We start from the raw sequence: 16864 nt of genomic DNA, 5'->3' as shown, positions 1-16864 counted from the left end.
AGGCTGGGGGGGTTATTAATAACTTTTCATTAAATATTCATTTTTTAAAAGTCATCCCAAGAGAGCAATGCACAAACCACTAATAGTCATGTTCTGCACTGTAATGTTCATTTGGATGCATCCAATGACTCCTGTATAGCTACTATGCTAGTATGAGAGAGATTGCGTAAGTATTTGCAAATTCATTCATGCCTAATTTAGTTTTGTTTAGTCCTGTTGAAATCAATGGGACAAATTAATTGCCCCTAGCTGGAAGCCAGAGATTGGGACACCTATTTCCCTGGCCCCAAGTGGGCCCTATGCTTGTGATTCTCAAACAAAAGCCTCCCATGCCGCATGCGAACTCCTTTTGAAACTGAGGGGACTTTGAAAAGCAGGTGGTGTTGATCAGAGAAAAAGAATTCCCCCAACATGCCCAAGTAGCTCTCTTGTCTCATTAATTTCATTGGTTATTTCAATGGTTTGGGCCCATTGTGGAGAGACTGGTGATCACAGGAGCTGGCCTAAGCAGATCTACTCAGAAGTAAGTACCATTTTATTCCATGGGGCTTACTCCAAGGAAACTGTTCTTTGGATTGCAGCCTCTATAGATTAGAACCCTTTTGTAGTTCTGTGTTAACAGGAAAGGGTTAATACCTGGATGCTGTTAGCATAAATCCACTTAAAAACATTAGCATAATAGTCTGATTATAAATACATTACTTGGAAACAAGTCCTGTTGATTGTTGATTTTAGCATATTTACATTTTAAGTTGTTTTATTTAAATAGCACATACTTTCAAGTAATGTTTTTAGCACCATACTGTTACGCTGAATTATTTGTACCACTTGCTATGGATTATACTAATTTCAAGGGGGCCATGCCAAAATAAATAGATTGAATATTATAACAGTGTTCCATTTTAATAAGGAGTAATTAAGCCTGCAACCCTATTCTACCTGAAAATAAGCCCCATTGACCACAAAGGGACTTGCTTCCAACTAAACACTCATAAGTAGTGTTGCCAACCTCCAAGTACTAGCTGGAGATCTCCTGCTATTACAACTGATCTCCAGCTGATAGAGATCAATTCACCTGAATTTTCTTTGGCAATTGGACTCTTTGGTATTAAAGTTCCTCCCCTCCACAAACCCTGCCCTCCTCAGGCTCCACCCCACAAATCTCCAGGTATTTCCCAACCTGGAGCTGGCAACCCTACTTATAAAACTAATCCACAGCACATAGTTTCTCTTTTGCTGTCTAACAGAGATGAGAAGACCTAGAAAAACAGCTGTGAGGATAGATGGTTTTCATTAGTTTTCCAGTGCAAAAGTAGAAATTTTTGAGGAGCACTGCAAATATGTTATCTTTTGGTATGAGTGAAATGCTTTTGAAAACAAGATTTTTAATCTCCCAATGTGTAGTCTATTTTTAGTTGAAGTTTTAAACTGGACTATAGTGTCTTACAGCTTTTAAAATGGATGTTAATGGATTTTAGTGTGGCGTGCTATTTGTTTGGAGACTGAGATGTTATGTGAGTTGCCTTGAGTGGTAAAGGGATGAGATATAAATTATCTTAATAAAAGTTAATTGAGCCTTTTGTTGAGGCTCAATTATGGTATTTATAATTTTTAACAGTAGCAAATGCGAACTGAAACACAACTGAATATAAGCAGTGGCATTAGTGAAATAATGGATGGTTGTCTCACTTAAGAAAAGAACTTGGGCTTCAATTAAGAAAGCGATGAGGGTTGCGGATGCACTAGAGCCCCCCTTTCCCTTATTTTTTCCTTTCTGTATCCTGAAAAATTCAATAAAATATTCAAAAAATAAAATAAAAGTTAATTATAAGGTGAACATAGCTGTGTGTGTGTTAAGTGCCGTCAAGTCGCTTTCGACTCATGGTGACCCTATGAATGAAAGTCCTCCCAAATGTCCTATCTTTGACAGCCTTGCTCAGATCTTGCAAACTGAAGGCTGTGGTTTCCTTTATTGAGTCAATCCATCTCTTGTTGGGTCTTCCTCTTTTCCTGCTGCCTTCAACTTTTCCTATCATGACGGTCTTTTTCAGTGACTCTTGTCGTCTCATGACGTGACCAAAATACGATAGCCTAAGTTTAGTTATTTTAGCTTCTAGGGTCAGTTCAGGCCTGATCTGATCTATAACCCACTGATTTGTTTTTTTGGCAGTCCACGGAATCCATAACACTCTCCTCCAACACCACATTTCAAAGGAATCTATTTTCTTCCTATCAGCTTTCTTCACTGTCCAGCTTTCACACCCATACATAGTAATAGGGAATATGATGGCATGAATTAATCTAGTCTTGGTGGCCAGAGTCACATCCTTACACTTCAAAATCTTTTCTAGCTCCTTCATGGCTGCCCTTCCCAGTCTCAATCTCCTTCTAATTTCTTGGCTGCAGTCTCCCTTTTGGTTGATGGTGGAGCCAAGGAATAGGAAGTCTTGAACATAGAAAGTCTTGAACATGGCTAGGTACATCAATAGGCCTCCTGTTTTTGCTGTTTTCATAGAATTGCAAAAACTAGATGGTTGCAAAATACCTGAAAAATACCTATAGAAGACTGAGAGCTGCATTCTGCTTTTTACAGATCCGAGTTACTTAATGCTGAAGTGTGTAAGAATAAGCAGAGGGCTGAAGATTCAAAACTGGCCACTTTAGAACTAATTCATCCCACTTTTTTAGGATAGCCAGAGATTTTGGCTACTTCTGGATGGAGGTGTGAAAAGATGCTCTTGCCCTGGCGGCAGCAGTGAGTGGAGTTAGAATGGGTGGGAATGACGTCCACACACCATATTAGGTGCTTCTTGCTCTGCTGCTGCCACCACCCCATGCCTGCATATTGCACAGGGCTCTCTATAGCCTCCCCCCCATTCCCATTTAGTGCTACAGTGCAACTTGATGAAGAAACAAACTGTTATGTTCGCGTGGGAAGTATTCACAAGGTTGGAGACGGAATTCAACAACAACCGCTCTATTGTATCTCAGCACAGAACTAGTTAACACAATGAGCAACCCTGTTTATATGCCCCCCTGGCTGCCCGCGGCCACTCCCCCCTTGATTCGTGATAGGGGGAACATAACCTCCTGGTGACCAATGGTACATGTTGGCTTAGAGCCAATGGGGTCTGTTTGCTTAACCAATAGGGTGAGCAGGGGTTAGGATCCTTTGTGCAGAACTCAAGCTCCTAAGTCTCCCCTTGCTTAATACCCAACTATATACATACACAACACCCCTCCCCCCTAAGTCCGAGCGACCCTCGATGTGCACTGGGAACACACAAAGTCCTGGAGGTAGCTCAGCCGTGATCGATTCCGCTGGGAACGGCGTGGCGCCGGGATGGGGGATGTTGGGTGATCCGTCGATGACGGATCAGTCTCACCCTCGGTGGCTGGGTAGTCGTCCGCCGGGCTGTTGGTGGTGTCCATCGCTGGCAGGCACAACGGTTGCTCCAGTTGTTCTGGCTCCCTGGTGACGGGAGTCGGCAGCAGCGCTGGAGCCGTGGCTACTTCCGGCAAGTCGGCGAGGCGTCGTCATAGCTGATCAATGTGGTGCCGCAGAACGCGCACCTCTGGGGTGGTGACCTGATAGGATACTGGGCCGGTGACGTCCTGGACCATGGCTGCAATCCAGGCGGGGCCCGCTCCGTAGTTTCGGGCGAACAAGGGGTCGTCCTGTTCAACAACCCTCGGTGTGGTGGTCGAGGCTTTGTGGCCCAGGTACTCAGGTGCCAGGTCGAGCAGTGTTTTCGGCCGGCGACCCATGAGGAGTTTCGTGGGGCTCTTGCCAGTAACGAAGTTGGGTGTAGTGTGCTGTGCTAGGAGGAAGTCCACCAGCCCCCTGTCCCAGTCACGGTGGCCGATGTGTCGCAACGCATCCTTGGTAGTCCGGACCATCTGTTCCGCCTGTCCGTTGGTGGCGGGGTGGAACGGGGCCGAGGTTGCGTGGCGGATCAGGTTCTTGGCCAGGAACTCCTTGAACTCGCAGGACATAAATTGGGCCCCGTTGTCGGAGACCACGGTGTCCGGCAAACCGTGGGTTGCGAAGACCTTGCGCAACTCTCGGATGACCGTCATGGATCCGACTTCGACCACCTCCAGCCATTTAGAGTAGGAGTCCACGATAATCAGAAAAGTCTTACCCTGGAAGGGCCCCACGAAGTCTATGTGGATGCGGGACCAGGGTGTGTGTGTGGACTCCCAGTGCTGGGTCGGGGCGTGCAGCATCTCCGGTCGCGACTCCTGGCAGGGTCGGCAATGGCTCACCCACTCCTTGACAGCAGCGTCTATGCCTGGCCACCACACATAGCTCCTAGCCAGGGCCTTCATGCGCACAATCCCCGGGTGGCAGACGTGTAGAGCCTCCAGGACCCTTGTGCGCAGCTTTGCCAGAACCACCACGCGGCTCCCCCAGAGCAGGCACCCCTTGTTGAGTGATAGCTCATGTTGGCATGTGGCAAACGGCTTGAATTCCCCGTCCGGCTTGGCGGCCAGACACCCCTTCCCCATCCAGTTGAGAACCCGGGCGAGGGTGCGATCCTTAGCCGTGTGCACGGCGATGTCCGAAGCATGGAGGGGGGCATCGGGCAGCAACTCCAGCAGCATGATGTCGTCGGCGGGGTGTGGGTCAGGGTCGCAAACCTCCAGCGGCAGGCGGCTGAGGGCGTCGGCGTTGCTGATGGATTTCCCAGGCTGATGGGCGAGCTGGAACTCGTAGGCGTTCAAGAAGATTGACCAACGGAGCATCCGGGGCGACGGGATCTGCGGCGTCTGGCGATCCGGAACAAACAACCCCAAGAGCGGTTTGTGGTCTGTCACAATTGTGAACTGGCGGCCGTAGACGAAGTCGTGGAACATCTTAACGCCAGCCATGACGGCGAGTGCCTCCCGGTCGATCTGCGCGTAGTTGCGCTCGGCCGGCGTGAGTGTCCTGGAGTAAAAGGCGATCGGGGCTTCCCGACCAGATTCCAGCAGCATCGATGAGGTAGCCCAGGAACTCCACCTGCAGCAGGCCCAGCTGGCATTTCTTGCGTAGATTAGCAGTTATCCAGAACACACCACCAGAACTCCTTGGCTTTGTAGAAAACAGTGCTTGTTTATTTTTTACAGTGCACAGATAAAACCAACCATCACATACACTTACTCCACTATACTTCCCGACACAGAGTAATTATCATACAGTCTTATATACATGTTCGGCACCAGATACCAATTAGGCCACCTGCAGACCTGCCCACAGTATTGCATCAGCCTACTGCCTCAATCTGGTTTGCTTCAGTTCACACTGGGACCTCCAAGGCTCTTGCTGCCTCTTGCATCAGTTTAGATGTCCCAGATCTGACAGCTATCTGTCAGCTGTCAAACTATTATGGTCAACTTGTATCTCTGACAGAAGCAGTCCAGGAGTTCCCCCTTGGAGGCAGCGACGATCAGGACATCGTCAAACTACGGGACGACGCCAGGCAGGCCCTTCAGGAGGTCTTCCATGATGTTTTGAAAGATACCTGGGGCCGTGCTGACCCCGAACTGCAGGCGGGTCACCCTGAACGTGCCCCGGTGCATGACGATGGTTTGAGCCTCTGCTGACTCCGCCTCCACCGGCAGCTGTTGATACGCCTGGGCCAGATCCAGTTTGGCAAAGACCTGGCCCCCGGTGAGGGAGGCCAGAAGGTGACTGACGACCGGCACAGGGTATGCATGACTCTGAAGGGCCCGGTTCAGAGTGCACTTGTAGTACGCGCAGATGCGGATGTCCCCGTTCGGCTTCAAGGGCGTCACAATTGGAGTCTCCCACTTCACATTGGGCACTGGGACCAGGACGCCCTGGGCGATGAGCTCTGTGTCGATCCGGTCCTTGAGTGCGAAGGGGACGCGGCGGGGCTTCAGGCAGATGGGGCAGCCGTGGGGTCAATGAGGAGGCAGACAGGTAGCCCCTTGTAGCGACCCAACGGTCCTCGCCAAACACCCTCGAACTTGGACCAGACGGAATCGAGGGATGCGTGGCTGATGCAGTGGAGGCCAGTGATCTTAAGTCCGAGGGCCTGGAACCACTCAAACCCCAGAAAGCTGGTGCGGGGGCCCTCGACGACGACAAGGCGCAGGCGGCTGGTGAGGGACCCATAGCGCATGTTCATGTGAGCGACACCCTTGACCAGAATACGGCGGCGTTGGAAGTCTGTGATTATCAGGCTGGAGGGCTCCAGCTTGGGCAATGGGGCGCGCTTGGCCAGGTCCCGGAAAGTGTCCGCAGAAATGATGGAGAGGGTGGACCCGGAATCCACTTCCATTTCGCAGGGTGTTCCCTCAATGTAAACGGTTGAGAGCTTGTCGATGCTGTGGACTTGACGAGCGGCAGACCTTGGCGGTGTGGCCGGACGGCTGCACGCCCTGCAAATGGCATTGCAGAATCGGCACGTGCGGCGGTCATGGGGGTCCCTGCAGCTGGTGCAGGCCCGCGAAGCTGGGCCCCGTGGCTTGGGCGGCCCTGGTGGACATTTTGTGGGCCTTGTCGCCGGAGTCGCCGTCACTGCCGTGTCCAAAATGGACGGGGGCAGTCTCTCTCAGACCCCTGGCAGAGGAAACAGTGGCGCGGTCCCCAATACGCTCATCCCGGTCCTCAGATGCGGCCACGGTTGCCTCCTCGATGGCCATCGCCAGCTTTGCCTCCTTTTTTCCCTTCATGCGGAGGTGCACCTTCACGTCCCGGAGGCCAAACACGAACCGGTCCCGGAGCATCTCATCAAGGGCTGAGAATGCGCAGGACCTCACGATCAGGCGGAGAGCGGTGAGGTACTCGGCAGCGGTCTCCCCAGGCTGCTGATCGCGGAGGTGGAAATCGTGGCGGCGGGCCAACACCGTGGGCTGCGGAGTGAAATGGCCGCCCAGCGCCGTCATGATGGCGTTGAAACCAGTCTCCTCGAGCTTTGCGGGGGCCACGAGGATCTGGGCCAACTGGAACGTCCGGGGCCCGCAGATGCTGAGGAAAACTGCCTGCTTCTGCACGGCGTCCGTGAACTTGTTCGCTACCATGAAGAATGAGATGCGGGAAGCGTAGCTCTCCCAGTTGCCGGGATTGGAGATGTCGAATGCTTCCAACGACCCAGTGGTGGCCATAAGTGCGGAGTGTTCGTCTCTCCCGAGAATCCAAGTGAATCAGCAATCGGGCCGGGCTGCTTACCGGACACAGCGAGGTCACGGAGCGAGGTGGTAGCTGTGGGGCAGCCGGCGTGTGATTCAGCAATGCAGACAGGGCTGCCTACCAGTCACTGTGAAACGGCAGAGAGGGAGTGAGTCAGCACGTCAGCTGGGTCGCTCTCCAGTCTTCATTGCCACTGTTATGTCCACGCAGGAGGGATTCACGAGGTCAGAGACGGAGTTCAACAACAACCGCTTTATTGTATCTCAGCACAGAACTAGTTAACACAACGAGCAACCCTGTTTATATGCCCCCCTGGCCGCCCGCGGCCACTCCCCCCTTGATCCGTGATAGGGGGAACATAACCTCCTGATGACCAATGGTACATGTTGGCTTAGAGCCAATGGGGTCCGTTTGCTTAACCAATAGGGCGAGCAGGGGTTAGGATCCTTCGTGCAGAACTCAAGCTCCTAAGTCTCCCCTTGCTTACTACCCAACTATATACATACACAACACAAACAAAAAGCTGAAAAGGGGGAAATGTGAAACTTAGCTCCACTCTTTCAAAGGCAGAGCTTACTTCCACCCCCTTCCCTGTGGCAGCTACTTAACAGCATCCACATGAAGAACTCCACTTGCATCCTACGTCACAGTTTTCTTTAATTTCAGAGAAAATTATGTTTATGCTTTCTGTGGAGTAAAGGGTAAAAAGCAGAAGTCAGAAGAATGATGCTCAGATTGGACATGACATTGTCTGGACACTCCCTTTTGCTTCAGGAGCTTTCTGCAGTCCATGCAGGGGAAAATCCTCATGTGGAAGCAGCCTTTGTCTTTTTCTTTAACAAAGAAGCAGCTATGCAAGAAGGTGCAGCCATGGCTTCTTCTGCTTCATTCCATCACTGCACAATCTCCTCCTGCCTGGAGGGCTCTGAATTTGTCTCGCTGTAGGCTGGAGGAGTAAGACCACTGCTGCCTTCTCCTTTGCCCTTTGTAGCTCTATTAAAAACAAACACAGAAACTGCAGCTTGTGAACTAGCGACCGTCTTTTATTTGGGTCTAATACAGAGACAGGTTCCCCTGCCTGTTTCCAACTTCCCAGAACAATAGTAGATTCTACCTGAAGTTGTGCTTTTGTTTTCACAGGCGAATGAGACAATGCAGGGTATTACCATCTACAGCTGGATCGACATTTACTATATCATTAAGACTTCTAGAATTAACCAATAGTCTTTTCCTCTGAAGCTACAGGAATCAGATTGCCTTTTCCTGTTCCCACATATTATGTATTTTTCATATTAGCCCCATGTATTACCACAGAAGGCAGAAAAGACAGGTCTTCTGACCACTACAACCTCTCAGCAGGGAAGTACTGTCTAAACAGGAGGTGTTAAAGGTATAGCAGTTGTTTGTTGCAGTCTAGAGGCCTTAAAATGATTAATGAAAAGAAGTTGCTGTTTGCTTGCCAAACACCCAGGTTCTGTAAATCCTGATAACATATGTAAGCCCTACTGCGACCACACTTTGTGGGGTGAGATGTCTGTCCCGTTCTCATTCCCTCCAACCCCACTGGCCCATTTTCTGTTTCTTCCTGTTCCACCCGCTTTTGTTCTCCAAAGAATCCTATACGAGAGATGAAAACAGAGATTAAAGCCACAAAATCCTGACACATATTAATGTCTAACACATACATAACTGTATTTTATTGTTAAGGAACAGTGATGGTTGTTTTAACATTTATAATAAAATGTTAAGCTTTAATTTCTCATCCTGTTCTGCTCTTTTCGTTTTGAAATGTCAAACTACTTATGGTAGCAAAATATATCTATTCATTAATTAATGAATACTGCCAACCTTTCCCTCTTGTGCCAGTTTTTCACACATCGAAAAATAAGTGTACAGTCACAAGACTGGGAAAATCACACAGATAGAAAATATTTAGCCCCCACAACCATGCTGCAAGTAGATCTACATTAGCCCCCTCAGTGGCTGCTTTTGCCTTTAAAGAAAAAGGAAGAGCTTAATCTCAGATCAGGATGCATCATATGGAGGTTGGTTCTTAGTGTTTGATTTTTATAATCTATATTTCCATTTAGAGTTTCTCATTTTCTCTCAACATCTATTGCATGAGAATGAATCACTACATTAATAGCTCTTGCTACCTAACTGCAAGTAGAATTTATGGGCAAAATGATGCTGCCTATGAGCCACCAGTTGGCACTTTCTGCCTGAAATGATAGTGATAATGTAACTGTCAGGCTTGGCTTTAGGGGCTGGTGTTTACCCCTGCCTTCTCAGCAACATAAACTTCCTTTACCCAATAGGGCTGGGGGAAGGTTACCTCATGAACACACATGAAGCTGCCTTATACTGAATCAGACCCTTGGTCCATCAAAGTCAGTATTGTCTACTCAGACTGGCAGCAGCTCTCCAGGGTCTCAAGCAGGGGTTTTTCCCATCACCTACCTGCCTAGTCCCTTTAACTGGAGATGCCGGGGATTGAATCTGGGACCTTCTGCATGCCAAGCAGATGCTCTACCATTGAGCCACAGCCCTTCATCATAGGCCACCCATATTTTGAGAAGTCCCTTATGCCTCTATGATGGTCAGTTCAGCTGGAAATGCCAACTCTGCTCAGCTAGTTGAGTCCTGGAAATTGTCCACACACCATGGTGCTTATAAGCCAGTCTTTCAACTACCCTTTAAGCTGGGAGGTGGGCTGCTGCCACCTCTCATTTTCGCTCCCACACCTTGTTTGGCTCCAGTCGGCCTCTTTGTAATCCCAGCAAGAGCAGATCACTAGATCACTAGTTGGCCACTCTCCATCCTCCCTCCCCCCCATCAGGGTCTCAGCTAATATATCCTCCTGCCACTTGTGTTCCTGATGAGGGTGTGTTCATTTGGGTGTAGCCACTTGTCTGATGACAGTAAAACAATGCCATATGGCTTGTTGAGGACTGTTACTAAGCAGTAAGTTCTGTGGAAAATAGAGGTTACCCAGAATTATCAGTTTGTATACTTTGACACACAGCAGTGAGTGATTGAATAATGGAATCAGATCCAGTGTACAAAGAGGATTGTTATGCAAAGAGCCTGCATGATTTCTGATATTTGAAGTAAGTAAAGTTAAAGGTACAGACTAGTCTTCAACATGGCATTGCTTGGCAGTGAATTGTCTACTTTAAATTCTGTTGAACCACTTTGTCAAAGGGCCCTACATGTTCAAGGTGGTTGATTTTCAGTATTTTCATCCTATATTTTTCCTCCTATTAGATGATGGCAATATATCATCAATGCTCTGAAGAAAGCAGAGAACCAGAAATACCTAAAAGATTGACTAACGGATAAACTGAGGTAGCAAGATACAGTATCACCACCATCATCCACACACAATGAACTCTGCTTACGTGACCAAAGAGTTTAGGTGTGCTGGTGAGAAAGCCAAGGTATACAGGAACACTGGACTTGTTTTTATGTAATTTGAAGATAAATATATAAATTATACTTACATCACTTACACACAGGTGAGAGACACCAATAATTAGCTATAGCCGCACAGTGACCATTGAACAGATAAAAACCAGAAACAACTGTGTATGATTAAACAATCCTGAGATTCCCCATCTGTGTAAACAAAAGTTGTGGATTTAAGATAATAATCCTGAATCAATAATATCAGATATGTGCTATATTCCTAGGACAAAAATGGGAAACTGTTGATCTGGCACTGGAGAAAGGGAGAGAAGAAAATGGGCTCATCTGATCCTTATGTATGTTTTAAGGTTCCTGAAATAAATAACCCATAGAGCAGATTTCCAAACTGGCAATCAGCCAAATGTAACTGCACATGGTTCCCACTACCTATTATGTTATACAGAATTTAAAAGGTCTGGTTACACTTCTCACAAGGAGAGAACAAGTCTGTTGTTAATGCCTAGCATCGTTATTTTAAAGCTGGTTAAGGATTCTGCCTAATGATCAGGACTACAACTTGTTCTGATATTGTAATAGATGCCCCAGAGTGTCAAGGCCTAGGAGATTCTGGATACCATGAGGATAGTAAGTCTTCAGAAGTACAGTCTTTTGTTTGTATTTGTAGAGAGGGGGTGTGGGGCACGCTCTCTGGACAACTGCATTTATTTATCTACAATATTTATAACTCACCTTTTTGTCCTCATCAGGGCAACTGGCAGCTAACAGATTAAAAACATACATAATAAAAGTGAACAAAAACACATAATTAAAACCATTAAAACCAAACTGAAATATACAGACAAAACATAAAAAATAACAATTAAAACATAAAGCAAGAAAGAGGGAACACTGAGGCAATGCCAGACAAAACAAAACAAATGTCTTCATGTACTGGCATAAGATGGCAAAGGAAGGGAACGGACAAGTCACCCTGGGGAGAGTCCCAGAGTTTTGGTGACACAGCTGAGAAGGCCCCTGTGTTGCCATGTTGCCATCTGCCTAATCTTAGAAGGTGAGGACACCCAAAGCAGGGCCTTGGAAGATGGCCATAGTGGTTGGGTAGGTTCATAAAGCAGTACACATTTCTTCATGTATTCTGGTCCCAAGCTATGAGGGGCTTTAAAGGGGCTTTTAAAGGTCAACACCAGCACCTTGAATTGTACCTGGAAATGATAACTGCCAACTTTGATCCAGGAGCTTCCTGGAGATTTGGGGGCACTGGCTGTGGATGGGGGAATTTCAGGAAAGATCTTACCTAGAATATATTGTATACCATAAAATCTACCTGCTGAAGCTTCCATTTTCTCTAGGGGAACTGATCTCAGTAGTCCAGACAGATACCAGACAAGACAATGCCAGAGATAATTCTGGGAGAACTTGATGTTGGTAGTAGGGGTATGCATAATGAAACTGCCAATCATACGCGTGTCTTTTTCTTTGATTCCACTGAAGGCATTTCTCCTTTCCAAACAGGTCCCTGCAAAGGAGGAGAATAGAGTGCTCTCAGCCAATCGCCTTTGGAGACAAGTTGCGTAGAGCTGCCACTCACCTTTACTTAGAGTTGCGAGGTACCCCCTGGCAATTGGCAGGGGATGGGGTGCAGGGACTTAGTAGCTGTAAAGGGAGGCCGGCGTCAGTGCAACAACATCAATTCCAGAAGTGACATCACCACATTGCTGACAATCATTGGGATGTTCTGGTATTTGGGCAAAAACTAAATGGCTGGCAGAAGTGGTGTGCTGGGCACTGATGTCTCCTGATATGCATTTGCCCAGAACTTAGTGCTCCAAACTGAATTGTGTCTCCAGTCACCCTAGAGCTTTGTTCCTTTTGGAACAAATCACCTTCCCTGCAATGGTTTCACTCTCTTGGGAGAGACTTTTAAAAATAGGTCTTTATTTCACATTACCTGCCTAATTTATACACACACAATAGTAAGCAGCATCAAGATAATTCTGCTGAAAACTATGAAATACATCTTCTGATATGATAGAATGGTGAGAGAAGTCAACTAAGCAAGAAAAAAATAGGAGAAATAGCAGTATGTCCTATTCAGCCCTACTAAAATTTATTTATTTTTACTTATTTACAGAATTTGTATTCCACCTTTCTGCCCTTAGAAGGGCCACCAAGGTGGCTAACAATTTAAAACATACATGATAAAACTGAGTTTTAAAACCATTAAAATCAATCCTTCTCCCAAACATACATCACGAAAACATGTAAAAATCAGTTAAAATACATACAAAATATAAAAAACATTGGTTAGGAACCATTGAGGGAATGCCAAATGAAAAAAAAAGTCTTCACCCACTGGTGGAAGATGGCATCAGAAGGGGACAGACAAATATCCCTGGAGAGAGAGTTCCAGAGCTTTGGTGCCATGTCCGAAAAGGCCCTCTCCTGGGTTGCCTAATCTCAGAAGGCAGGGGCACCTGAAGCAGGGCCTCCGAAGATGACCATAACAGTCGAGCAGGTTCATAAGGGATTAGGCAGTCCTTCAGGTATGTTGGTCCCAAACCATACAGGACTTTGAAGGTCAACACCAGCACCTTGAATTGTGCCTGGAAACAAATTGGGAGCCAGTGTAGATGAGCCAAGACTCGAGTGATATGGTACCACATCCTGGCTGTAGCCTTCTGTATCAATTGAAGTTTCTTAACATTAAAATGAAAAGGTTAAGGAGGCATTCTCTAATAAAAATGATTTAGAGGCTGTTTTCAGTTCAGGCCAACTTTTTGCATTTGTACTTTATTATTTTATTTATTGGGATATTATAAATCAAGCTAGGTATAATACATTAATAAACAACATAATTCTATCATTAATCTACAACAGATGACAAATGGTTGCAGAGTCCACCAATCATACCCATTCTTGGCTAAGACTTGTTCATTGATCCCCCCCCCCCATTTGCATTTTGGGAACATTTGTCAACAAATTTGTCAACGTTTGTCAACAATTGAAGGTTAAGCACAATCAGCAAATTTAATGCAGATTTTATTTAAATAAATTCTGCTGCTGGGATGGAGGGGAAAATAGGGAGCTTTGCCTTTTACAGATGAAAGAAAATCAATTATCTTTATCTTTTATCTATTTAAGACCAGATATAGGGTTGCCAACTCCAGCTTGAGAAATTCCTTGAAATTTGAAGGTGGAGACTAAGGAGGAGTAGAGTTTGGAAGAACAGGACCTTAGCAGGGTATAATGTCACAGAGTTCACCTAAAGCATTCATTTTCTCCAGGGGAACTGATCTCTGTAGTCTTGGAATCAGTTGTAATTCTGAGAGTCCTCTGGGCCCCTCCTGGAGGTTGAACTTCCTGTGAAGTGCCTATATCAGTGATGGCGAACCTTTTAGAGACCGAGTGTCCAAACTGCAACCCAAAACCCACGTATTTATCACAAAGTGCCAACACGGCAATTTAACCTGAATACTGAGGTTTCCTCCCAGCTGGTCGGCAGGGAGTCCAGGGAAGGGGGAGCGGCAGGTTACTCCCAGCTAGGTGGCGGGGAGTCCAGGGAAGGCAGATGCAACGGCTGCTCAACTTACCCACGCGTGCCCACAGAGAGGGCTCGGCGTGCCAAGTCCGGCATGTGTGCCATAGTTTCACCAACAGGCACTACACCTGTGCTTCTGATTAACTGCTTGTGTGCTATACTGGATGAACAGGAAGCCAATGGATACCTTCAAAATAAAGATCCTTGTGTTGGTGCTCCTTTGTGGATGATCTACCTGCATTTTGGACAAGTAAGGAATAAGCAGGTAGAGACCAGGACAGGCTTAGAGTTTTGCTTCAGGCATTCTTGCACTTCAGACTTAGTAAAATGATGGATGTAATTGAGACTCTATTTCTATAGCCTGCAAAGAGAAATGATGTCAATACAGATGTGAGTGGCTGAGGATGAAGAGAGAACATGGTGAGATGAACTGTTCCCCATGGCTTCTGGGGACCTGCCCTTGTGGGATGGCTGCCAAAGGCATTTGCTGTCTGTCGCCCACAGTAGTACTAAGTTTATCAACACAGCCCCCTCCCTAACTGGAGCAGCAGCATATAGGCAACCACCATCTCTGGAGACAGAGTGGGTCCAGCCCTAGTTGAAATAAAGAACAGTTATTGCTATCTAAAAAGTACCACAAATCAGACAGAATCAAAATATCTTTAGCTATTAAACAAGACTAGCAAAAAAAGTAAGTTTTGGTATGGTTGTAGATGCATTTGCTGATAAGAAGGAATAATGGACCAATCTTCTAATATCTGAGACTGGGTTAGCCAGAAGAGCAATGCACAACGGGTAAATTTATGTGAACAGATTCCAATATGGACTGGCATCAAGCATGTTTAAACCGGTTGACATCGGGTGCTGAACTTGCTCTGCAACTACTTCTGAGGGAGGGGCTATAGCCTCCAGGCTTGCTGCAGGCCTAAAGAGGCAGCAGTAACTGATATTAACACCGTTGCCAGCTTTGTCTATCTTCCCCTTTCTTCCAGAAATACTATAGTAGAGAAAAGGAGCATCACATTTTCATTGCTTTTTAAAACAACACATGTAATTATTTTGTTTACACTGTTTTTTTATATTATACCCAAGCCATCTTTCTGTCTTTCTCTTTCCCTGTCTTGCTTTTTCTTCAGGTTCATTGTGTTGTGTGTGTGTGTAAGTGTCGTCAAGTCGCTTCCGACTCATGGCAACCCTATGAATGAAAGTCCTCCCAAATGTCCTATCTTTGACAGCCTTGCTCAGATCTTGCAAACTGAAGGCTGTGGTTTCCTTTATTGAGTCAATCCATCTCTTGTTGGGCCTTCCTCTTTTCATGCTGCCCTCAACTTTTCTTAGCATGACTGTCTTTTCCAGTGTCGTCTCATGACATGACCAAAATACGACAGCCTCAGTTTAGTCATTTCAGCTTCTAGGGTCAGTTTAGGCTTGATTTGATCTATAACCCACTGATTTGTTTTTTTGGCAGTCCACGGAATCCATAACCCTCCCCTCCAACACCACATTTCAAAGGAATCTATTTTCTTCCTATCAGCTTTCTTCACTGTCCAGCTTTCACACCCATACATAGTAATAGGGAATACGATGGCATGAATTAATCTAGTCTTGGTGGCCAGTGGCACATCCATACACTTCAAAATATTTTCTAGCTCCTTCATGGCTGCCCTTCCCAGTCTCAATCTCCTTCTAATTTCTTGGCTGCAGTCTCCCGTTTGGTTGATGGTGGAGCCAAGGAATAGAAAGTCTTGAACAATTTCAATTTCCTCATTGTCAACCTTAAAGTTGTGTAATTCTCCTATAGTCATTACTTTTGTTTTCTTGATGTTCAGCTGTAGTCCTGCTTTGGCACTTTCTCTTTTAACTTTCAGCAGTAGTTGTTTAAAATCTTCACTATTTTCTGCCAATAATGTAGTGTCATCAGCATATCTCAAATTATTAATGTTCCTCCCTCCAATTTTCACTCCACCTTCATCTAAATCTAATCCAGCTTTCCTAATTATATGTTCTGCATATAGATTGAAGAGATGGGGAGATAAAATACATCCTTGCCTGACACCTTTGCCATTTGGAAACCATTCCGTTTCTCCATATTCTGTGGCCTCTTGTCCAGAGTACAGGTTGCGCATCAAAACGATCAGATGTAGTGGCACACCCATTTCCTTTAAAAACAGCCTTAGCTTTTCATGATCCACACAGTCAAAAGCTTTGCTGTAATCTATGAAACACAAGCTGATTTTCTTCTGAAATTCTCTCGTATGCTCCAGTAACCAGCATATATTTGCAATATGATCTCTAGTGCCTCTTCCTTTTCTGAAACCAGCTTGAATCAGGCATTCCTCGTTCCATATATGGTAACAGCCTTTGCTGTAAGATTTTGAGCATCACTTTACTTGCATGACAAATTAATGCGATGGTCCGATAGCTGCTGCAATCTCTGATGTCTCCTTTCTTGGGAACTGGAATGTAAATGGATCGTTTCCAGTCTGTGGGCCATTGTTTTGTTTTCCATATCTGTTGGCATATTCTTGTCAAGATTTTGATGGACTCCGTTCCTGTGGCTTGGAATAGCTCTATTGATATCCCATCTGCTCCTGGTGATTTGTTTCTCCCGATTGCTCTCAATGCAGCTTTCACTTCACTTTCTAAAACTGTAGGTTCTTCTTTAAAAGATTCTTCTTGGAAATAATCTTTTATCCTTTCATCTTTTCTTTATTTTGTCCTGTTCAGTTAATGTATTTCCATGCTGATCTTTCAGC

This window comes from Euleptes europaea, chromosome 10 (genome assembly GCF_029931775.1).
Source record: "Euleptes europaea isolate rEulEur1 chromosome 10, rEulEur1.hap1, whole genome shotgun sequence".
In the NCBI taxonomy this organism is placed as follows: Eukaryota; Metazoa; Chordata; class Lepidosauria; order Squamata; family Sphaerodactylidae; genus Euleptes; species Euleptes europaea.
This window is presented reverse-complemented; position numbering follows the sequence as displayed.